Source organism: Poeciliopsis prolifica, unplaced genomic scaffold, assembly GCF_027474105.1.
Source record: "Poeciliopsis prolifica strain line A6 unplaced genomic scaffold, Auburn_PproV2 SCAFFOLD001, whole genome shotgun sequence".
NCBI classification, from domain to species: Eukaryota; Metazoa; Chordata; class Actinopteri; order Cyprinodontiformes; family Poeciliidae; genus Poeciliopsis; species Poeciliopsis prolifica.
In genome coordinates, this window is record NW_026562376.1 from 9,884,367 (window position 1) to 9,910,002 (window position 25,636).

A 25,636-nucleotide genomic window follows, 5' to 3' on the forward strand; every position below is an offset into this window, starting at 1 on the left:
AACAAGCAACAAACTAGGACAGGGATATTGAACTAAATTAACTGAAAGTACAAGACAGATTTTTTTTTTCAGTCAAACTTTCGAAAATAAAGTAAAAGCATAGAACATGTATTTGTTTTCTGATTTTGGAAGGCAGAGGGCTTAAAGAACCGGTGAGTGATTACTCAGCCGTGCTGCAGCCGTAAGGGAACATGAATAGGGACAACTGAGGGGAAATTACTAATTAAACTTACAGGGGGGAATCAAGTAAATAACCAAAGAACGACAAAACAAACTAAAACCTGGGTAAGTAATGGCTAAATAAATGAACTGAACTAAATAAACTAAATAAATGAACTGAACATTCAAAGCAACGTTTCCAGCTTAACTAAAGTCCTACAGATCATGTCTGCACAGTGTATGTTAGATTTAAAGAAGCAAAATCTATGCAGCTAAGATGTCTGTGCTTCAGTAAACGTGATGGACACCAGCCAAAGACTGAGCAAAGCCGTGACAGTTGTGCTTCCTGTACAAAAAACAGAGTTAGCCTCAGTATCCTACCACAGGCCGTGGGCAGAGAAGACTTAACTTCCTGCCCCTACACTTCCTGTTATTCAGGACTCTTCTGTGCCCTCAGCAGGGAGAGGAGTCAGGGGGAAAGGAAGAAAGGGAGGGACCACGTCAGGACTCCCTGCCCCGCTTATCCTTCCACTTATTACCTTCCTGAATGCAAGTCCGAGACTAAACAACAACAACTGGCTCATCTCCTGTGGCCACGCTCAGCGATTACAGTGTGGATCATTACACGGGCTGGACAATCTGCACATTAGACTGTCAGCCCCTGCCTTTATAGCAGACAAAGAGAGCTTCTTAGGTTATTCAAACACTCCGCCAGTTACATAAGAATGAATCATAACTCGTGCAACACCAGTTAATATACAGTGAAACAACAAGATTATGACTGAAACACATTTTGGAGAATCCAACTTTCACTTGTTGTAATCCCCAATATAAATTGATAAAAGCATTCAGTGAAATAATCCATGACACCGTTTTTAGGAGTATCAAACTCAAAGTGTCACCGCCGTTACTTCTTTATGATCAGCCTTCAGGCAGTCTGAAGACTCAAGTGAGCCAGCCCTAATCCATAGTTGTGTTTAAAAGGCGCTTTGACATGGCTACAGTAGAAAGGGAACATCCATCTCTTTGTTCTTGTGTTCATCAGGAGGTGCTGTACCTGTAAATGGGGCTGCTGGCCTGAGGGGAGTGGAGGCAAGCCAAGCCTCTCTCGTGTTCTCCCTCTTGCTCTTTTGTGAGAGCGTGCTTATCTCCCTCTCCAGCAGTGAAAGGCAGGATTGTGGCCCTCTCAGTATCACTAGTGTTAATGTCTCCTGATGCTAATCTGACATGCGGCTGATCCCTCAACAACCACTTTCTCCTTCCCTTATTTCTTCTTAGCTCTCACCCTTTCCTTCTCTCTTTCTGTTTCTTTCTTTCCTTTTCACATGATTTATTTCTTTCTTTTCTTTGAACTCACGCTATACGTTCCTTCACCTCCGTTTCCAAGGCGACTAATGAGATATAATTAATAAGAGCTATTGCAAGGGCATTTGAACAAAAAAAAAAAAAATTAAACAAGAGCCTTTGAGAAATGTAAAAGGGGGCATGTCTGCAAAACCTGGAGATTCTGCAGCACTTCCCCTTTCTCTGTAAAGCAATGCTCAGGGTGCCATTTCTCATACAGAACAATGATTTGAATAGCATTTCAAGGAAAGATCTGAATGACTGTGGTATGAATATTGTAGGTGTTAAACTGTACCAGAGATGCACCGATAAATACTTTCTTCAGGTTGGTGCTATTATGCGGGTTTCTTTGAAGTCAGGCTTGTCTTTTAAGGACTGTAAAACATAAAAGAGATAGAAAATATGCTGCAGGTTCTTCAATACAATTTGTTGCTTTTCAATATCAGGAAATTACTTTATCAGATATTATTGCTGAATCTTGTAATCTGGAGTCAATGGTGACTAAGTCACGATTTTCTCAGTCTACTCATTATTTCCAGAAATTAAAATATCTCAATCTTTTGTTAAGAACCTTAGAACAATATACTCATCAGGTGTTCGCATATGAAGTAAACGTCGATCCAACTGTCCAAATATATCGTTGGTCTATAGAAATTGAACATATATATATTGCATTATATCAGTACTTCATGTTTGTGATATTGCTTTGACTCACATTGTATTGACAACATACCCTCTCAACCTGTCTGAATTATATAAAATAAAAAAATGCACTAACACTATCCAGTAGTAATAGTGCAGTGAAAATGAAAAATGGCTGATCAATTGGTGGATCTCTGGACTAATCAGTAAGAACTAGTCAGTCATAAAGAGGTTGCTTTTAGATTCCAATTATACAATATTTGTTCCATGCAATGTCCTACAGCCGATCTGCAACAAATTCAATGAAGATGCAAAAATGCATTGTTCAAAAAGGAAAACTGCAGGGGTGGCCAAAAAGCCAGCATCTAGAGCCTGCACTGAAATGGCAGCCAAGCAGACAGCGAGTGGTTAATCTGCCCTGATGACTGAGAGCTCGTCCAACTCTCCGATGACCCAGCTGTAATCCCACATTGGATCAATGCAAGTTCAAACAATCCTCCATGCTGCTAGCACCTTGCTTGGACTGGGGGATGGTGCTGTAAGACAGGGACCAGGAGACAGAAAGCTACTTAACACCTCCAAAATGACATGAAAAGGGAAGAAAACCCCCCAGGATGAACCTTGTCCCACTAAGAAAACGTTTCATGGTATATGTGTGGGCCACATTATGCAGAGAGCTGAATGGAAATGATGTCGTTTCTCCAGATAAATAACATACATGGATCCAATCTAGCAAATACGAATGACGATGAGTGGATATAACAACCAATAACCAAAGGACATCGTATGCTGACAGCCTTACCAGACAGGCATCCTCCATCTCACTCTCAGAGTACTGTCAGGGGATGAGAGGACTATGCAAGGTGACTTTGACTAAGTGCCTTGGGGGTTTCATGAGAAAACGCCATTGACATTACATTAATTTCATGTCTCTTTTCCAACTGACTTAGAGACACAGAGCCCCAGAAAGCAGGACAAAAAAATGAAAGACTTTTTTTCTGTCCCTTTAAGGCACTGGGAACGGAGATCTAGAGTGACAAATAGGTAAAAAGAACAGCTACAAACTTACTCCTATTTTTAAGAGTCAACAGAGATGGATAAATGCCAGTCAGAAATGTTCCACTGCAGACAAAAATGTTTGGAGCTGATGGCAGATGTTTGCAAGAAAGAGAAATGGAAAGAAGATGAGAAGAAAGTAGAGGAAAAGAGAGTATTAATGTGTTAACTATGTAGAAGAACGTAGGAGAGACAAGACTAAAAGAAGCCCCCCTACTCATCCCATCCCACCTCTGGTAGTGTGCGGTAGCAGCGTTGTAACATAATTACTGCTGGGACACTTCTATTCCCAATGATCCATTTGCGTCAGTCAGGTTTTCAAGCCCAGCCAATGAATGGATTCTTAGTTTCTCAAGGATAAAGAGATGACCCTCACCTAGCAGTTATATCCATTTCATGTAGAAAAGCAACTCCCCTCCTCAAGGTAAATCCCTCGATGCGTGTTTGAGTGAAACTTTCATGAACAGAGAAAAGGATGATAACTTCCTCGATGCAAGGGCAGGGGATGAGTGATGTCATAATAAAGATGATTGCACAAGAAAACAGATAAATCGTAAAGCACTTCAGTTGGTACAGAACGGGTGCACAGCATCCCCTTAATTTTGTTGCTCTGTATAAGTTGCAGAATCAATCTTAATGTATTTCTGAGAAATCCTATTGATGCATTAAACAAGAGTTGGGCAATTCAAGTCCTCGGGGTTGAAGTTCTATATTTTTGGGATTTGTCCCTGTTCTGACACACGTGAAAGAAGTAGATGATTTAACTCCTTATCATGTCATCAAGTTCTGCAGGAGTCTGATAACAAGCCATTTATTTGAGTCAGTTGGAGTCAAGTAGTGAAAACATTAGCACTAAAACACTTGGACGTTCTCACCTGTTTTCAAGGGAGCACTGTTAACCCCTTAACTGTCATTTTCTAAATGTTGTAAGTCAATGGGGCCATGAAGACACTGGGGCCATCACAACAGTTAAAGGCTTAAACTTTCAGAAAGCTTTTCAATATTTACACTTGGGCCTATTATCGATCTTTTTCCATAAACTATGATTGCATTGTATGTGCAATTCAGCAAAAATATTATTATGAAGAAAGTAGGAAATTAAATAAGCATAAACTGCTTGGGGAAGAATGGTACTCCTAAACTCTAAATAACAACCCCCTAATTTAAAAAAATAACTATAACTTTCTATTCCTGTCTAACCTTTCTGACTGTTGAGAACATTTTGCAATCAGCCAGTTTATATTTAGTAATGGACAAATTAATATCCAACAACTTTCTTCATAGCTTGCTTTTTTTGTTTGTGTTAACTATCATCTCGGTGTTAGTTAATAGCAGTCCACATGACCTTTCTGTTTCAACTTAACAAAGAACGAATACTTCTATCACACTTTGCTCTGGTAAATTGTGCTACATGTTACATGTTTACCAGAGTACTTCTATGTTCCTTTTTCACATTTGCAGTCAGAATTGTCCTTTTGGCAGCTGCACACCAACATAAAGATGCATGCACAAATAAAAACTAATGCATGCACGGTCCTAGAGGTTTATAAATTTGCATAAAATTACAGTGTGGTGCTGCTGTCTGATACGGGATGACGGCATTTGTCCATTTGCATGGTTGTCGATCATGAGTTGGACTTCTCACCAGGGAGCGATAGTAATGCCAACCCCATAGGGAGCCACAATCCTCCCCACACACATAAACACCCCACAGGAACCCTACAGTCTGTGTTAAGTGTCATGGCGGGCTTTTGATGTTGCACAGACCGTAGCTGAGAAATGGTAAACAGCAGCGATGAACCAAGATCTTCCTCCAGGGGGAATCCACACCGTGAGGATATTAGAGACCTTATGCATAATGTGTCTCAGCAGTGGTGCATTTACCCAATCACAGCAATAAGAATATGAATTAAAAGCTAGGATACTCATTTTATCTGCACATTTTATTTATTTATGTGTGTGCGTTCTATACTATGTGAGAGTTTCAGCCAGAAGTCGCCTGTTCTTAATGGAAAAAGAAATCCAAAAGTTCAGAATAAATATTTGATTTTCTCTTCCCATTTTTATCTTCCACTCGATGCCTCTTTCCCACAGTGTTCCATTACATAAAAGGTTTATGCAATCTGAGGAGTGAGCATGGCCATGAGTCATAACAACAGCAAAAGGGACTAGCTTTAGCAGCACTGATTTTTCTTTTCGAGAATTTTTATGCCACACAAGGCCTGTTATTCACATTTTACATTTCATCAAAAGTGATGATATTAAAGCATGCACTCTCTCATTTACACAACACAATGTATGGCTGAAAGATGTTGGAGGTCTTCCATCAAAGTCTTTAAACTTTTGGATTTTGAGTAACCCTGATTCAACAAGGTCAAGCAGGAAAGCAACTTTTTAAATTAAAAGTAACATACTGAAATTTAGGAGAAAAATACAAGAAAATGAGCACAGCAAATTATTATTTATTTATCACTTATGGAAAATACTGAAAATAATAACCTCCAATAAAAACATCACGGGAAAAATTAAAATAATTTTTTGCAAGATTTGTTTTAGTCAAAATAGTAAAGCATTACCATACTTGTTGCACAGAGTAGGAACACTTCCTGCCATTCTGCAAATCAATTTGTTGGATTGCGTTCCACTTTCATTTTTTAAACAATAAGGCAGGTAAAGGCTGAGTGACGGTCTTACTGGATCATAGCTGCAACAATTGAACAGCACTAGTTCTATAGCTGTTGTGCACATGTGTGTCATGTGGAAATGCAGGGCTCATGTGAAGTGGAATTTTTAGACCTATGCAAAGAAATCAGCAGACTGGTTTATCTGTTGATCAAATTGATCAAAGGCTGATACACCATTATGTGATTGGTTCATTTTAATTAACAAAATGCCTAACTTTTTTTTTTTTCAATCGAATTTGTCTATTCTTGATTAAGTGAAACACGTAATAAGCTTTTAGGAGAGAGTTACCTGGCAGTGTGCAGCAACAGGTGGGGGCACACCAGCATTGTGTTATATTATACAGCTTGCTCCAGACTTAAGTTCCTTGAATTATATACTTGAATTTGCTTCAAACAAGCCAAGGTGATGGGTGAATACCACTAATGCGTTTGATGCATATCCAACCCAAACCAATGAGCACCAATGAGGAAGCATTTTGCAGCCTTCTTCTAGCTGGAATGCCTACATATTTTATCTGTTGTATGAGCTATAATTAAATGATCAATTTCTACACAATTTATCGTTTGTATGCAGACTTTTTTTTTTTTATACAGTAAATCAATTTCACCAGTAAGTGAGACTAAATCATAGGAACATTCATGGCTGTTGAGTGCAACAAACACTGTTTACCATAATCAGAGTATTTCTGCAGCTCAAGCCCACAGTATTTCACAAATCAGATGATATGTATTAGCTGTCACATGAGCACTGTGTGGAAAACCTGAGAGAAAAACACACGAACAAAGAAAAACCCACAGGCCCTGCTCATCTCTCTGAGAATCTTTTTTGATTCTTTGGACAGCCCTTGGATCTTGACTCCTAGCCTTTTTAGATTATAGCTGCTGGTTCTGAGATCCCAAGTCTGGCGGTTGATGATGAATGTCCCCCTTTCCATAATCACCGTGTACAACGTGAACACTCCAGGCAGCTAAAACACAGGCCGGGGAGTGATGGTGGTGTGGGGAAGGGAAAACAATGTGAAGAACACAGTCTGACATAAAAACAGGACAGCAACAGCTCACTGGTGGAAACACTACACCATTTTCACCTAAATCTGCAGCCCGCAGCACACAGATGGAAAGTGGACAGGGAGAAAAAGGAAGAGGACAGACGGGCTGCTGCGCAAACAGCGGGCAGGCTCGACACCTCTCTCGCAGTCACAGTCACACTGAGAGAGATGGAGAGAGATGGGATCTGGAAGCAGGAGATGCAAAGTCAATCATTTCTCAATGCCTTGGATTCACAAAGAAAGTCTGCTACTGACACGATCATAACAAAACTATACAACTACAGGCATTGAAAAGAGGAATGATAATATTTAGATCACAAGCTTTAGAAGTCAATGCATGATAAAAATGTATACTTCCCTGAAATTAAGCAAGGTTTGAGAGTCAGATTGTAATCTCTTAAACTGCAACTATGCATAGATGTATTACAACATAACCCGGAAGCTCCATGCTTTCGGCTTTCACAAAGCTGTTCTCAGGCGACAGAGAGAGAATTTCAACTGTAAGTCAGATCCATATGGTGGACGAGAGGAAAAAGGAAAGGTGCGCATGACGGGACAGGGGGTCACTTCCCTATTGTGTTCACATGAAGGATCTACTCCAGATAAATGGGAGGAATCACATCCCCCTCAGCTGTCCCGGATCTCAAGGCTTCTCTGACAGACAGAAATCAAAGGATGTTAACAGACCAGGTCTCCTTCCTGCAGCACCAGAACGGTCCAGCAGCTGGAGATCCAGCTGGTATTTCTAGTAGCTCCTGGAGGTTTACTCAATGGTCTTGATATATGAGCTGTGACACCTAAGTCTCACAGCTCTAATTACTATACCAACTACTGATAAACACTTCTACATGCATTATACTTTGTGCTATTGTGGGTAGCGTAATGGGAGGTTGGATTAAAAGGCAATAAACACAATGATTTACAGAGTCTATTTTAACACTCTATAACTGCACATAAAGTGCTTCATCAAACAGAGTCTTGAAAAAGTTTACTCTGTGTACGCTTCAATTGTTTATCTGTTGTTCACTTCATAATCGACTCTGGAAACAGGCCAAGAAGTTAAACCTCTGGTGAGAGATGCTTTAAAGGTTCTCCAGCAGAGCATCAATACAGCAGGGTATATTAGCAATTATGGGAGATCTTTTGATCTTGAAAATGATATTATAATATATTCCTTTGATTTATGTTTTCTTTTCTTTTTTTTACCAAAGTCTCATTAAGATGCAGTTAAAACGCAACTCAGCAAATTGATGTCTTTCTTAACTTGAGTTTTGCTTCATGCAGAATTCAGCTTGATTATCTGGTCACAGCACCGTACGCATCACTGAAATTACTTTAGGTTGAAGAAGGGTATATGGACAACTAAGCTAAATTAAAAACAAGAACTATTTACTCCCCTTTCTCACATTTTGACAATTGCTCTCAGTTAATCTCTGTATGAACATATGTTCAGTTTCTCAAACTTCCATGTTTTTTTGTTGGATTTTAAGAGACAGGCCAACACAAAGAAGAGTAAAATTTTGAGCTGGAATGATGTGGTTTTCAAAATTGTTCACATATTTAAATCTGAATGTGACAGGTATTTTTATCCAGCCTCTTTATCATGACACCCATTTATAAAATTATAAGTGCAATCAATTGTTTTGGAAGGTTATAAAATCAGTAAATGCAGTCACTTTGGTTATTGAGTCTCAGTATGAATACATTGTTATTGTGAAGACTTCAGATGTTGGTTAAAAAAATGTAACACATCAGTGCTTATCAAAATTGACAGGAAGAACATAAAGTACTAATCAAAGTAGCAGCTTAGGGAAACTAAATTTGAAGGAGAAGCAGAGATCCTGAGCTCAGGTGAGCGAATCAGTTGACAGGACATTTAGTCTATGTTTCCCCTACAGTTGTATAGAGTGCTCCCCCGATGCACACACACCAAGTTAGCAACAAAACATTATTGTAACTTCTCATCGTGCTGATCTTACACAGTAAAAAAAAGAACTTTATGGAAACCCTTTGTGACATTTGATATGAAAAAAACTTTTCTTCCTGATGAGGAGTATTTCAGAGTTGCATTTTGAAAACCTTTTTAATGTTTTAAGTATTAAGTATTGGTTTTTATTAATACACACTGAAATTTGTGGGTTTACTTAACAAAGAGCAAAAAAGATTGAGCTATATTAATACTTTTACAACACACTGCATTTTCAGTCTGGGCGATTAAGTTAGATATAACACACTTTGTTTAATTCTGCGGGGTTTTCTTGCAGAAACAAACAGAAAGAGGAGGGATCTTAAATGTGCAAAATGACTTGACTTGTTAAAGTCGTCACCTTTGCTCCACCGCATGCTCCCATCAGTCTGGCTGCGCAAAACCACACAGCATGCATGTGGAGGTTTCCTGCTCATTTAAGAAAGCAAAAAAACAAATTTAATTATGAAGTTAAAGTCAAACATCCTAAAGTTCACAAATACAGCCAGCAGGTCACTTCTTAACGTCAGGTGGAAGAGGTGAAGATGCTTCCTGCTTAGGCATGTTTCAAAGAGCAAACGAGAGAAGAAAATATGGAGCTTAAGCTGCTCTGCCCTGCTGAGCGGCACATGTGCTGAGTGAGCCAAACACGGTGGCTTACCACCTGAGGTCTGAGTCAAGGGCAGGACAGTTGAAAGGTCACTGCTGGCTGTTCTGCCATACAAACAGCACCTCAACGAGTAATGCTTTCACCCTCTGAACCTACATCAGACAGTTAGAGGGATTAAAAAATTACCAGTGTTTATGAGCTTGCCACTGAGCTGTAGTTATACATTTAGGGAGCTAATGGGATATAGTCTGACTTGCACTTGTGTTGTCATAAAAGTCTTTGTTAAAACAGTAAGAATCTTAGCATTAAATAAAAAGAAGTGAGTGTTAGATTGGAAGGTGAGTACTTTGCGCTTTGCACTCTGAATTTATGGATTAACCTCCTACTGGTTGACTAAATATAAAGTAAATTTAGTCAAAAGTAAATTTAGTCAAGTAAATTTTGCTTTCTATGTGAAGTCACATAGAAAGCAAAACCCTCCACTGGAACCACATGACCTCCATTTTTGTTGAAAAGAAGAAGTCTCCTTTGGTGTTTATCAACTTGTCCCACCTTTCCACACAATAATTATTATTTTTTCTTTAGGTCAAGCAGTAATCATTCTGCATGAGAGTTTATTTAGTTTTTCTCATTGGTTTCCTAAAAAGAATATATTCCCATGCAGAAATAATTGAGATACCAAGATAGAAAAGATTTGTTAGTGGTAGGAGAAAATTATGTTCCACAGCTGTCAAACTACACACAGGTTACCATCTGATCTTTATCTTCCTATGTGAACCAAAATAAAGGATTATTTCACTATTTAAAACAAACAAACATCTGGTTTGCATTTGAACATTTCTGGCTTAAATGTAAAATACTGGTAAAAAATCTAAACCAAAAAAGGATATGCTGATTACTTTCAGGCAAAACAAAAGAGGAGCATGTTTAGTTCTTTAGGCAGTAGGATCACCCTAAATTCAGACATACATGATAACTGCAAATTTTAAAGTCATTATAGATTCTGTAAAACACTGTTTTTGAACTTTTTACTCTATAAAAATGAGAAAAGGTGGGGATTTCTTTTGTCTCTATAACACAATTGTGTATTGGCTTTGCACTTTAGTAGTGCAGGAAAACATGACTTTATGTAAATAACATTCAAACATTGCCTTCATGCATGTTTAACATTGTAGCATTAGCTATGTGTAAGCCAGACTGCAACAGATTTCTGAGACACAACATGATGACTTGCCAATTTCTGATTAAGTTGGTTAATAATTAACTGACCACTTGGAGGCCTTGAAATGTAACTATTAGCTGGTTAGGTGATCCTTATGTATGAAACTAATATTTAAAAATAGTGGCATTCAGCATAAATAATGTAACCGGTCCTGATGCAATAGATCACTGCAAATTCCACATCCTTGATCCCAAAACACATGCACTGTTCAAAACAGGATTGTATCAGAAGCGACATACATACTTCAAAGCTGTGACAACACTTGATGTTTCACAAAATCCTCTTCATTTTCTCATATTTAGACCAAAACACTTTTCAGTGTGACACCTTATTTGGGCTATCAAGAATATTGGGAATTTATTTTGTTTGGATTACCCAGCAAGCAAAATTAACTGAAAACAAACCATAATATATCCACAAGCGTGGCATTCACAACCCATAATATATGAATTGAGCTGTATAAGTGTTTAAAAATCTGTCCATATAAGTGCTATAAAATCATCTAAAATCATACAAATATTTCAACAAATCAACTATTTGTTAACAAAACATGTAAGGCGTTGACATATCAAAATAAAATATTCCCTCTTTTGTTTACAAGGAACAGTCTACAGTTAACTGCGGTCCAAAACATTATCTGTGAGGCTCAAGATTCTGCATGTAACCTCCAGGTCTCACAGGGGAATGCTGGAATCTCCATATTGATGACGGAGCTCCAATACACAATGATTCATGTTACTAAGACGCTCCGGTTAAACAAGTGGAAAGTTAAACAGAGACGAGTGTTATCCTTCCTCTGACAGCTTGTTTTATTTTGAGTTCAAATAGTGCCCGAAACTTTTAATTTTACGACTCGTACAAAAGAAAAAAAGGAACGATGAGAACATTTGGCGTCAGGGAGAACACAAACTCTCTGGTCATTTGGCGTCTCACAGCACAATTATCTGACCAAATAACTGAATGTTGCATTTACTTTTAAATAAAGCTCACTTGTGCAAAAGTTCAAATGTGCAGTACGAGACTTATCCAAATGCTACAGCATGTTTTTTTTTTCTATTGTTTCTTTTTTTTTTTACAGAAAAGCCAAGAAATTCAAATAATATGCAAAAAAGCTTCCATTGTACACCATTGTGAGATATCTTGCGAGGGTTTTAAATTTCTTTTTAAAGCTGCAGTATAAAAGAACATCTTGGCTTACCAATCAGTCAGAGAAAAAAAAAACTATCCTCTTTATTGGACCAGAATGTTCTGCATCTATCTCTTTTGTGCACTCAGTGCATCCTTGGCGTGCAGCTCTCTGGTGTTTTGTCCTCCTTGGGAGAAGAAAAAAAATGTCCTGGGAGGAGAGGAGTGGAGGAGAAAGACTTTCACTCAGTGATTCAGAGGCATGGTGTAAACGCCAGCGTTTTCTTTCTGACAACCGGCGTTAATTGCAGATCCGACTCGCCCACACACTCCACATTTCTCCTGGAAGGAGAGGCTGAGACACTGAGATTCAAGAGGGACGAGGAGAGCGGTAAAAGATGCTGCAGCTGCCCATTCCTCACACCATCACCACCTCTCATTCCTCCCTTTTGACTGAGAACTTTTGCAAAGATGCTGACAAGCAATTAGACACATTTGAGGTGACATGCAGGGACTCCACAAATGCAATGTATAACAAGGCTAAGATGTTTCACAAACATTAGTGATCTACTACAAAAGTCATCTTGTGTTTAATAAAATGTTGCTGGATGCAATCTAATAATTCCATCTGGAAGACAGAGGAGTTAGTGCAACAGTTCAAAGCAGGCATGTGAAAGTAACATCTTGTGTGCCTTCACAGTCATCCCTTTGACTAATACTTGACACAAACTGTTAACACAGTATTCATCTCAGCCCAGTAAAAGTACCCCTCATCCACACATTAGACATAAGAGCTCACGTGACGCAGATCATCAGCAACGAGACCCATTACTGATGAGGCCTGGGGCAGCATACAAGCTAATGACTGCAGATTGGATGGTGCTTTAATGCTTTGCTTAAGAAATCACTGGCAACCAGCTGGTATGATAATGTGCATGCCATCAGGATAGTGGTAACATAAAAAAAAGCACAGTAAAAAAACTTGTTTGCGTTAATACTGCTGCAGCAACTCAGGTGGCTTAAGAACTTGTCATTGATTTCACTCTGTGTAAAATACACAGCTTAGTAAAAAATGACAATTTTTACTAGCTGTGCCGAAGCTGACTCTGTTTGCTTTTTATAGATACTCGATTAAAACCAATGTTTTAAAAAGCTGCATTTATAAAACCACTAAAATTATTTGTCATACTATTCCTGTGGTTAATATCCTTTAATTGACATATCACAGAAAGTGCCAGAATGACTTAAGAAAAATACAATTAAAAAACAAAAAAAAATACAATGGGATTGCCCCTCCCCTATCTGTTCCTGCTTTGTCAGACAGCTGCATGTTGGATACAATTTTCCCTCACCTACAAAGTGAGAAGTGAAAGGTGTATTCCCCGTCTGTAGATAGCAGACTGTTGCAAAGCATTGCCTGTCAGCTTTCCACAAGTAACTTACTATACTCTCTTGTCCACAAGAAGACAAACTAATCTGTTTGGAAAAACTTCCACTTGCAAAAAAACACAGACAGAAGGTTAAAAGAGTTCCAACTTCATTCATATTAAGGTGATGTTTAATGCCATTTATCACAAGCAGCCTGGCTTATATTAGCTCATCAGACTCCCTGTTGTAATTGTGTTTAATCTAAAAGTTTGCTTAGCCTGTGTGTAAGTATCAAAATAGTGAGAATTAAATGTTTTTAATCTCATGGTATGATAATCATTATATTAAATTATTTTATTAACAGAAGGGATAATTGATTATTTTCTTAACAAAAGGAAATTACAGCAAATTAATGTTTCTGTAATGTGACACTATATATTTTTCTCAATAAGCTCATGCACTGAAAATGCTTGTTGTTCAATTGTAGTTCATAAAATTACTAAACATTAACAACTTAAACATCTATGACAGTCAAGCTTTAGACACATTTTAAGCTTTTATCTCCACAGTAACAAGTAAAATGAGAACAAGCATTTTACACTGGCATTTGTAATTCAAGCGAATAAAATCTAGAGAGGTGCTAATCAGTTCTTTTTCATCTCCCAGAGGACAATAACGAATAAAACTGAAAAATATCGCAGCAGCTTTTTGCATTCAAGCGTATTTCCTTAACCTTCATCGGATGTGATTTTTAACAAACTCACATGAATGCATTAACAGATATACTTATTTAAACAAAATATGAGAAAGGTAATTTTGATATATTTATTAAAAGAGTAACAATTTTTGTCTTCCTTTTTTTTACATTTGACCTGCTGATCAAGAGCAATTCTTGATCAAGCTCAAATACTGCTCATTAAATAAGAAGACATGTAGTGTGCCACTCCACACTAGAAACAAACATCTGAGAAGGTCAGGTTACTGCTGGCTACTCTCCTCTCTGGCCGGAGATTAAGGTCATCTGGGAGACAGAAATTCACAGAACCACAAGACTATGCTAGAAGCTCTTCACCAAAAAAAAAAAAAAAAAACTGTCTACAACTTCCCACTTGTGATGATAAAATGTGAGACCTTATTTACAAGTGAGAAGTAAATCATATAAAGATCACTTCAGCCACACTTCACTTGAATTAACATGATTAGGTTCAAATCTGATGGACTAGGTTTGTCACCTTATTAAAAATACATAGGAAAGTAACCCCCTTTTTTTTATAAGACTGTCAAATCAACTCAAATATGCACTAAAACCGACTTTATTACACTTTTTTTTATTTTTAAGGGCGGTTTTAATTAATGTTTTTTCCAGCTGCATAACATTAACACACTAATTTGCAGCCAAACTCCTCGTCTGACAACTTCTATTATCACGATCAAGTCACCGTGTGAGCAGGTCTACAGTGGCTCAACGGTGTTATTACATACACAGTGATTACTATTTAGCGACGCTTGTACAAAGCCTTGCGGACAAGATGACTTACTTTGATGGATTTTTTTCCCCCCCTTATAATAACAGTTCGGGAATCTTACAAGAAGCTACAGGAGAACTTATTCCCGGTGTGTAATGAACACAGCCAAACTCTCATAAGTGACAGATATCAACAGCAGCCTTTAACCTCCCACTTGAACATTTTATGGCTTTGACAGCTCACTGTTACTCGCGTGAAACATCACGAGTTTTACAATGTTGTGAAAAGGCAGGTATAGATAGGTGGAAAGATGTGTCCCAAATCCACTCTACGTCTCCCTCTTGCGCTTCTCCCCTCTCCCTGACTGTAGCTTACAGTACCGCCGCCACACTCCGCAACATTGTTTCTATTTCCGTTACTCACCTTTACTCCCGAATCAGTCGCTGTATATAGACACTCTATATCGGTGACTCCAGTGGATAAACGTAATTTCAGTTCACATTTACACGCTGACTGCTATTTTAGGGGGAGCCGACAAACTCAGAAAAAGCCAATCTCCCTCTTGTCAGTGCGAGACTCCTCCCCATCTGACGAGCTGCCTGTCCCTCCTCTGCCCTCCCCGCGGCCCTCCCCTCCTTCCCCTCCCCTTCTCTCCCTCCCTCGGAGTTTTCTCTGGCTCGTAAACTCTGCCGAGGAAAAACGTGCAAAAGGAATAAAAGTAACGTTTACCTTTGTTCACCTATAGCTCTTACTGCATCCACTGGGCGTGTTATTGTAATATAATATGGTATAAAACATAATATAACTTTAAATAAATTTTTACAATGTAATGATATTTATAATATAAATATACAAGTAAAGTCATTCACTTCCCAAAGTTTCTCCTCAGGATTTTCAGTAATCAGTTTCACCAACAACAGCAGTCATTTTGTTTGAAGGCCACGTCCTCAGGCCAATGCTGATCCGCAGCGTCTGTTCAGCATCCAATCAGCAGAAGAGGGCGGGATTTGTGCAGTACGTCACGTGTGTGAGGGAGATTGCCCTGTCTTTGCTTTCACTGTACCTTGTATGTGAAAGCAGGTGCGGGTGAGAAACCACTGTAATCACAGGGGTGCATCCAGACAGTTTCCTAAAGGGTGGTCATCCAGATGGGGGGCAGAGATAATCACTGGGTCGCATACTAAAATCAAAAGTCAATAATATATTTTTCTTAAAATTTATTATCCTTCAATGAAGGAGGTGGTGACATGGGTATCTGCCCTGTTTATGTGCTAAACCTCATCATTCAGTGCTAAAAGAAAATATGCCTTCTAACAGAATCTTTTAACAGCTTAGCACTTTTCTCCATTCTTATTTATTTAATCTGTGAAAAACCTTTAAAGAAACGTCTTGAAAAACTTTGTCCACTTGTTAGAGCCTCATGGTTTCAAGCATGTCAGTAGAAATAATCCAGCCTCACTGTGTTTGTCTCATTCTAACCCCAATTTAAATGTATTTTCCCATTCCTTGTATCACAGATGTAAGTAGCAGCAAAATTTTTAGTAAGTGTATATGAATTACAACACATTTTTTCCACAATTCAGCTAGCTATCTTTTGTCAGTGCTCTGTGCTGTTTTATAACACAGGGAGGACACCCAACTTAACTTTTTTCATAAAACATCTAATTGTCAGTCATTAAATTCAACTTTATTTACAATAGTTAACAAGGTCTATTAAAAATATCCTTAAGTGCTCAGAAAGAAACACTTAGGCCCGATATAGATTATAGAGATCTGAACAGCAACAATCTGTTTTGTGCTATTGATTGGTGCTACTTTCCCTCCTCTGTGCAATGTAAGATACATATAGGTCACACAAGTCTCAGCAGCTTCTGCTTATGAGCAAATTAGGCAGCTTCTTGGTTTTAACAATTTGTACGGATGGATTATGCTCTAACCTTTCATGCTGCTTTTTTGGTGTGTCTTTTAGAAATCTGGAAAACGTTTTGCCTCAACATTAATTGATGTTCAACTTGATTTCAAATTACAATTTGTCGTCAAAAAAAGACATAAGACACAGGTTGTGCCTCAGCAATATTTTCTCCTCCTTTCTTGTGCTTGACATTTCTGCCGTCCTAAATCTAAGAAACTCCAAGGTGCAAGAGAAATTCTTCAGGCCAAGTTATCAATCTTGCCTTGAAGGAGTAGTGTCTCTGACAGGAGCGGTAAAGACATGGCATTTGAAATAACAGACTTTCATACACATTTTTTTTTACTTCCATTGATCTACTGGGCTCTTGAAGAAGGACGGCTTGTTCAGACTGTTTTGCACAGTGACTTATGAAGCTACTCAGACTTTTTCATGTTTCTGTTACATTGTCACTACAAAAGTTAATGCATTTCATTTATTTTTTCTTCTGATTTTACACTATCTAGTACTTGAGTTCAAGGTAAAATGCATATGGTTTTTACATTTTTAAGATATTGTTTTATCAATAAATATTTGATTATGGGACCCATTGTGCCCCATTCAGTCAACAACTTGCAGAACTGTGTTTTACTGCAGTTACAGATGTACATTTTGGGGAGACATGTCTTGAACAGTTTTGCACATTGAGAAACTCAACATGTTCCTGTCTTCTATGAAAAATATCTGAATGTCAGTCATTTTGGATGGAGTGAGCTTTTCAAATCTTGCCACTGGCCTCCACTCTAACCTCTTTCAACAGATTATCCCAAGATACATTAAGGATTTATGCAGCTTCTCCAGAGTTACTGCAGGACTGTTGACTGCTTCTTTGAACAATGCTCTCCCTGGCAATTCATTTTGATGGTCATGTCTTAGTTTGCCACTCTCTTTTTGAAAAATGAATTAAACAGAGGTTGTATAATGCAACAGCTTCTAGCAAGGAGGACTCGGTTTGGAATTTTATGCATGGAGGTTGCATGTTCTCGATCTTTGATTCTCTGAAGGCATTCTGGTTTTCTCCAGCATACTAAGAACGTGCCAAGTCAATTAGTCTGAGAGAATGGAATGTATTTTATTTAGGGGTGTCATAGCAAAGATGAGTGAATACTAACGCATACCATGTTTTCTTCCCCCCTGCGGTGTCGACCCTTTCTTACACAAGATAACTCGCATTCTAAGAAAGGAAAAACAGCTCAATAGTGGAATCTCTTCTCTTTCTTACTGAAGTAACCAGCTTTGAAGAAAGTGGAAACTGCACATGGGTTTTCTGCCATTTTCACTGAACATGTTTTCTCCTGTTTTGTGGCTAGACTGGGAGCTTCTCGTTTTGTAACATGCAGCTTTCCGTGTCTTTACTTTCCAGGAAGTAGGGGGAGTGTGATTGTTCTTGTGCCCTTTTAGACCCTAAAATGTATTTACTCTGTTCTTTTCATCATTTGCACTTTGTTTAAATGTGATCATTCAGAATGCTGTAAAAATTAAGGATTCTTTCTAAGTTGTACACTCAAATTGAGAAAAATTCTGAGAGAATTCCCATGACTACCTTGCAATTTCAGTCTAGAAGCCAAGAATTGTTGGGTCTTTTGGTAAATTTCAAACCCTCATGCTACTTAGCTGTTTTGTTTCTGGGGTTACCATGAAGAAGCGTGTGTGTTAACATCTGCCGCCAACAGGCTCCTCAATGAGGTCACACCACTTGCCTCTTTCTGCATCTTTTAGTTTCCAAAACTGACATTTCAATTACTTTCATGTCACACAATGTCAGAAACATGTCACAGATTCTTACTTTCTTTTCTAAAATTTTACATCAAGACGTAAGTAAGGTTTTGTGCTATAACACACTTGTTTGCTAGACTTATTCTTGTTGGTGATTAGTAAAAGTTGAAAATGAGTTTTTCAGACGACATCTACATTATATTTTTCTTCAAACCCTTTGTAAGAAATCAAAACCTTGTGTAGCAGCAGCTTCTTACCTGTTGTTGCTCCACAAACCGTTTCACAGTCTGCTGAAACCACCACCTCCCTCCTTTATGTGCATTCACTTTCCTTATCTTGCCTTTTAGTTCACTCTACAGCTTTCCCCTTCTTTCTGTTGCCTTTCTGTCTCTCACTCCATTGATCATCCTCAAAGCCAGACCAGCTGGCTTTGAATATGTCCCCTCAAGTCCTGAGAGGGCCCGTCTTCACACCCTGTTTCTGCTCTTGTCCCTTGGCTTCTCTACAGGCAGAAAGCAAAGAGGAGGAGCAGTTTGAAGAGTTGGACCCCTGATGGACGGCGACATGTCGAGCATGCGTTACGTGACGGGACTTGGCTCCGGGCTCCCTGGATCAGACACAGCTGTCATTCATAATTCCAGAAGGTGTTGCTTCTTCTTTCAGATGTGTGAACAAAAACTTTTGAAGCAATTGTAAAATCTTTTACAAGTTATTATGTGAAATTAAGGTCTGGCTAGTTGAGCAAGTTCATGGTGCACAACATGTTTCAATATTCTATAATTTCTATCAGCATCAAGGTACTTGTTGCAGTGCCAAAATGTTGCATTATAAACATAGAAAAACCTTAAATTTTTATAAATTTATCAAGCAATAAAACATCCACGTTAAGAAACAGTTGTTAAATCACCAGCCTGACCCTTTTTGATAGCCCTGCTTTTACAGCTCCTTTTTGCAAACTGGGCAGCACTCTCATTCTATAATTTATAAGGTTAGAGCAAAAGGAAAAAGTGATCTGTGTTCATTTCTCTTTGGACAATTTCTCTACATCAATCTAAACAACTTAACACGTGGGCCAAAATCAACATTTTATTAACTGAAAAGCAGTTAATGATAAATAAAACTGACACAGAATTGAAAAGTAATCTGTACAACATCATTAGTCCAAAATTTAAAAGTCCCTTACTTGCTCCTAAGCCTTGGGAATTAAAAATTACATTTTTGAATTGAGTTCTACAAGCCACACAGTCATTCCAAGGCCCACAAGTTGCAATTTGGACACTTATGCAGGAGGTGAAATGTTCTGGATCTCTGCTTATGTGCTTTTCACCCACAAGTTTTGGATAGTTCAGGGGACCGAAATGGAAAAAGAAAAAAACTGATTTTGTTTCTAGCTTTCTGTTTCAATGTTTGAGTTGGTGTTTTGTTTCAAGATATTATTCTGTAAAAAGATCAAATAATACCACTTTTTCAGATTTAATCTTGTTTAAATTCCTTTTACTTCAAAATGTCTACACTGTCATCAGTCTGGCAAAGTTCACATGACCTTGTCAAAGCAATACAAGCCCACAGCATCACTGATTGTATATTGCACTAATCAAGAAGCACAAGTGTTCTTTCAGACTGTATTATTTTTTTCTTTTTGCCAGATATTCTGGTAGTTTTGTTTTTTTTTTTTTTTTGTATTTTCTGTAATGTGACCAAAGAACATTGTTTTAGCTGAAGCCACAGTTCATAAAGATCCACATTTTAACATGCACTGTGGAAATTCAGAAATACACACCACTTACTCTCCTTTCCCTGCATGGTAATAATTAGAATCCAATCTTGTTTGCCAATTTGTCTAATTATTTTAAACTTTTTTAACCAGAGTTCTGATAGTTTGAATGGATTATCAGCTATTTTCTTTTAGCTTTTCCCTGACTGACTTATGAATGAGTACATTCTTTACTGCATGGCATATTATCGTGTCTTTTCCATCTTGAGTGAGTGGCTAAGAGAAATGAAAAAAACTTCTTTGCCATGTCTTACGTAGCCCACAACGTCATGGATTAATACCTAAAAGTTCCCTGACAATTTATTTCAGGACTTGTTTGTGGTACAAATGAATGATAAAATGAAATGATTATTTTTTTTGATGTATTTCTTTAATATGTTGATATTATGATATTATGCTGCTGTATTAAAAGAGTGGTTGATTTATTCTAAGGAGATTTTACATGTTTTTAAAAGGCTTGCCAATAATTGTGAAGGGTTATGTATGACACAGTAAACGATGAAGCCTATTTCAGCAAACTGTGGGGATGGGCAGCATAATGGTTTGTTCCAGCAAGGCTTTGATGCAGAGCCGACAGCTGGCATTTCCAACATTGCACCAGACCACAAATAGACCCAGACACTCTTTTCTGTCCAATTAAAAGTGCTTTCAGCAAGCTTAATTTTAGAATATAAAAGTCAAGCTTGATCCATAATATTAGAGCATGGGAAAAACAAGATATTTAGTCTGGAAATGAGAAAGTACAATGGCTTGTGATTTTCTCAGTGAGTAAACTGATCATCAATCTAAAATAACATTTCATTAACCAAGGTTGATTAAGAAAACTTTACTGAAAATCCTGCAAGAATCCAGCCCACCACTTGCTGCTCATTTATATTAACTTTAATATGGACTCTCTAAAAACACCATGACTTTTACCCAAAGAGTCAAAATTATGCTCACCAACCACAATTCAGAGAGCTTCTTTATAAAATAAATATTGACCAATTTAAGTAATGCTTTAAGATTAATTTTAATCATGTCATGGGTACAAAGTCCTTGAACAAAGTTGTAACAGAATCAACACCAGCGATGTGTTAGATAATCAAGATGGAGGTCTAAAAATACTCCATGAATCACAGACTGAAAGTCTTCTCTCATTACCCGCTGTAATTAAAAGTAACCAAGGCCTCCAAGCTCCGAATAGCGCACAAGTGTTAGGGAGTGACACTCGAAATGTTGCAAGTTTCCTGAGAAAAGTGGAGCAGTGAACTGGAGCTGTGCCTGCCCCAAAAAATGTGGCTCAGCAGAAAGGAAACTGTTGGAAATGTCTATGAGAATAAAAAGTACCAGCCACAGCAGATCTTAATGTATTTGTTAAGTTGTATTGTGTTAAAAAGCTAACTTATCATTTTGCCTTATGATGTTTTTGACTTGTTTCATTTCTCTTCTGCACAACTTTTGACTCTGGCGTGAGTGTCTGAGCTCTTCCCGCGGCGTGCAAAAGTCTTCATGACAAGTTGATGATTTCTCCTGAGATTACCAGTCCCCTGGGTTTCCTAATGCATTCGCCTCTGTTTATCACAACGCTCAAAGCTTATCAACTGCAAGGGGAAGTCTTCTAAACATCCATCCCGTCTTGTTTGCTTGATGGCCTCCCTCATCCCCCCAGCATACGTGCTGAGATTCAAATAATAACATAAGTTCTTTAATTATCTGCCAGATTCACACGAGTTCATAATTCCTTTTATAAAATGGAGTTTCTGTCAAAGTGAGCTCATTAAAAATTGAGTGAGGTCGGGAATTAAACCCCTCTTACCATTATTCATTTTCTACCTAATTTCAAGCATTGTTTAATTAATCACCTGTAATGACTTAAATTATTCACAGCCTGAAAAGTTGCTGACTGAAATTAGCAAATTTTATACTGACAGCTATACCAGTGCATCTCAGTAAATTAGAACAAAATCATCAAAAGATTAATTTATTTATGTATTTTAATTCAAAAAGTAAAACATATTTCAGATAGATCTATTTCAAGTGCTTATTTCCGTTAATTATGATTGCAACTTAAAGCTAATGAAAATATCACATATTACATAACAGAAATATTACCTTACACCTATATCTTTACTTGGCTAGGACATCTTTTGCATGAATTTTGGCATTAATCAACGTAATATCTGTTGCTTTCCTGAGATATTAAGGAAGATCAGTTTGCTTAAAATGGCCTTCAGCTCATCCGTGTTAGACCTGGTGTCTCTTATCTTCCTCTTGATAAATACCCATAGATTCTGTGTCAGGGTTAGGTCAGGCCAGATGGATGGCAAATCAGGCACAGTGATGCCATGGTAAAAAAGCAGGGATAGATGCTTTTGGGAGTGTGTTTCTAAGTTCCACTGGAAAATAAAATCAGCATCTCCAAGAGCTGTCCTGATAGATGGCTATGCTGACTTTGCACTAGATACTCAATGGATCAAGACCAGCAATTCACAGGTCCTCAAATCATCACTATAGAAATATCTCCCTGGATCTCAAGCAACTTGGATTTGGTGTTCATATGGTGTCCAAATCCAAGTTAAATCTAATCTGTGAATTAAACTTTCAAATTAAGTACACAAAAAGGATTTTTATCTGGAAGGACGACTTCGGACCTCTGAGCAACAGTTCAATTCTTTTCCTCCTTGGCCTTAACACAAGAAGGGTGATGGCTATATTCACCATAGTGCTCTGAGTCTAGATGCAGTCCAAATCATATGAATCTCTCTTAAATGAACGGGCTTTAACACACAAGCCTCTCAAAGTTGTGGTTATTCCAATTGTGCAGCCTTACCTAATTTTTTCCATCCATTCATTGTGTGAATAGAACTCTCTGTGATCACTTAGCTTCTTGACCTATTATGGCACTGTCCTCTTTTTGGAGAGTCAATGACTGTTAGACAACTATTAAGAGACAAATCTTATCCATTGTTGTTTAGGTCAAAATGCATGTATAAAATAGCTTTTTAATGTCCCAGTAGTACCCAAATAATCCAGTAAACTGAATTATGAGTTGTCATTGGTCATTAGCCACAATCATCAAGGTAAATAAAAATAAGCACTTCAAATAAATCATTATGTGAGTAGAGAATCTACATGTTATCGAAGATTAACTTTTTCTACAATACTCAAATTTACTGAAGCATATCTGAACTATTTCAGTTGCACAGAACAATTTTCTAATATTGAATGCCAGTCAGTATATTTTTGGGAGAAAGTCAACCAGATTCTGTGGCATTTAAATGGTTTTCCAGCGGATTTGTTCTGACGGTACATAATACTGAGCTATCGTTTTGTACATTTCACTGTTGGCTACTTTCACAGATTTTCTGACATGTTGATTGCGTCATATGCAAAAATGTGTCTGAATGTGTCTGTGTAAGTGTGAGTTTCAAGCATTGGCAGCATCGGTGAGCAGGTGCCATCACTTCTCATTCCCACCATTTACAGTGAAAAGACATGTCGAGGACAGGCTGGATTAGGAAAGTCTGCGAAAAGACGTGTGTGGGAGAAACCACTCTAATTTTTGCCTTTCAGCCATTTCTCTTTTGCATGCGGGTACAATGACAAATCAAGCTATGCTAATTCAGCTTGTCAGGTTTTGTTTGTTTGCTTACCAAGAAGGCAGAGGATACGAGAGTCTGCTGTTGTGACATATGGACACATTAAAAAAAAACAAATGGGGGGGGGGTAATTTCAGTACCAGAAGCTTCATTCCTTTAAAAAAGAAGTTAAAATCAGGTCACAAACTAGATCTATTTGGTATTACAGTGAACTTTGGATGAATTTTAAGGGTGAACATAAGGAGCACACAGTGCAAAAATCCAACTGCCAGTATAATTTAAGAAAAAGAAATTGGGCCCAAAAAGTAGTCTTTAGCATTTTTTAACAATTGGTTTTCATGTTTGTTTGTTTGTTTGCTTGTTTTAATACCATATATATGCTCATCCTGCAGCTACATTAACACAGCATGTCTTGATGTTCAATTAAAACTTTTTCTGTAGTCGACTTTTGGAGGTGTGAGGGGGAAGGGGGCTACAGAGAACTATTTACCGACCTAATATTTATGAATTATGATGCACACGTCACATCAGTGACCTAAATGTATGTTAAAATGTAACAATAATGTTTAAAATGTGGATTCCTTAAAAGAAAAATAATACACGTCCAATTTAATATAACATATGAAAAGATTAGAATTGGCCTGTTCAGATATCCACAAAACAGTCGGACATGGGTAGTAAATGGGCTAAAAAAAAATATAATTGCTTGCTGTGTAAACATAGCCTAATACTGTTTCAGGGAGAACTCTAAAAGCCTTACCTTAAACTGACAGTTGTAGTTACGGCATGTTCTTAGGTTCACATAAGCATCGTAAGAAAAGGCAGGCATAGACCTTGAAATATAATTCAGAATTCATGTTGTACAAATGTGCTCAAGAAAAATCCAGAAATCTTCTGGCTAGTGCAGCTGAGAAAGTCATGAGAGCGCATCATCACCCGGAGAAAAGACCATAAGACGGTGAGGGAAAGCAAGCCTTTGTTTCAAGGATTTCACTGAAAGACATTGCCATCATCAGCTTTCTTTGTTGCACACTTTGTCTCTCCAGATTTTGTTGGTCTCCCGAAGGTAAATAGAGGCTTGACTCATGGAGACACATGCAGTTTTTCCCCACAACAGGTAATAAATTTGCGTGTCAAGCCTGTGTGTCACAGATTAAACATGCTTTGTTTTGGATGATTTATGAGTGCGGCTGCACTTGGCGGCAAGAAGCTGGAGGTTTGATGGCGTGGAGGGGGTAGCAGGTGAGTCAGTGAGTTGGTGAGTGTCAGATTTGTCTTACAGGAAGACTGATCTGTAGCTCCTCTAAGGGTGCCCACTGCAACACACACCTATGTCATTAATCACACACAGACTCAGAGTATGGGGTGCTTTGTCTTCTCCTCCTTTCACACCAATGCTGCAAGCTGTCACTGTCCTGAGAAAAGCTTGTTTTTTTACTACTATAATAAACTAGAAAAAAAATCTATGTTCCTTCTTAAATGACAGCCAAAAACATGTAAAGTTAACATTTTTAAGCAGTTATTTTGTTAGCTTTAACTTTTTACAGAATTTAATATCTCCCAATGGAATATGAGACCCTGAAGTGGACGACTCCTTTACCCATCCCCTCCTTGAATAAGGTTACCTGGATATACAGGATTAGGATCTTTCAGTGTCCTCTCGAAGAAACCGCTGATTCAGCAGGCAGCGCAGCTAAAAGCATGTTGACTTATAATCCGAATGCAGCTGACTGCTGATGTCCCACTTTCTTCTGATTGCACACACCGCCTTCTTCTTTTTGCAGGCCGAGTTTGAGAAAATTAATCACAGGAGGAGTAGCAATAAATCCTCTTTAAGGACTGGCTTGGTTTTTGACTTCAAGTTGAACATCATGGGGAAAAGACAAACCTGTTGTACACTTTTGAACCCTTGTTAACTTTAGTCCC

At 38.0% G+C, this 25,636-nt stretch overlaps 1 protein-coding gene across 13 annotated transcripts in view; it reads right to left on the reverse strand.

The window, feature by feature from the left end:
* Positions 1-18,847, reverse strand: part of mef2aa (myocyte enhancer factor 2aa) — a 71,491-nt gene extending 52,644 nt beyond the window's left edge. For 11 of the 13 annotated variants that reach the window (XM_055040714.1, XM_055040696.1, XM_055040682.1 and 8 more), the window contains exon 1: positions 18,613-18,847. The gene's annotated coding sequence lies outside the window, so the exon portion shown is untranslated. Of the gene's footprint in view, positions 1-11,930; positions 12,040-15,114; positions 15,288-18,612 lie in introns of those variants that run through there. The other 2 variants (XM_055040635.1, XM_055040642.1) reach the window with 2 other exon arrangements.
* Between the last annotated feature and the right edge of the window lie 6,789 nt (positions 18,848-25,636).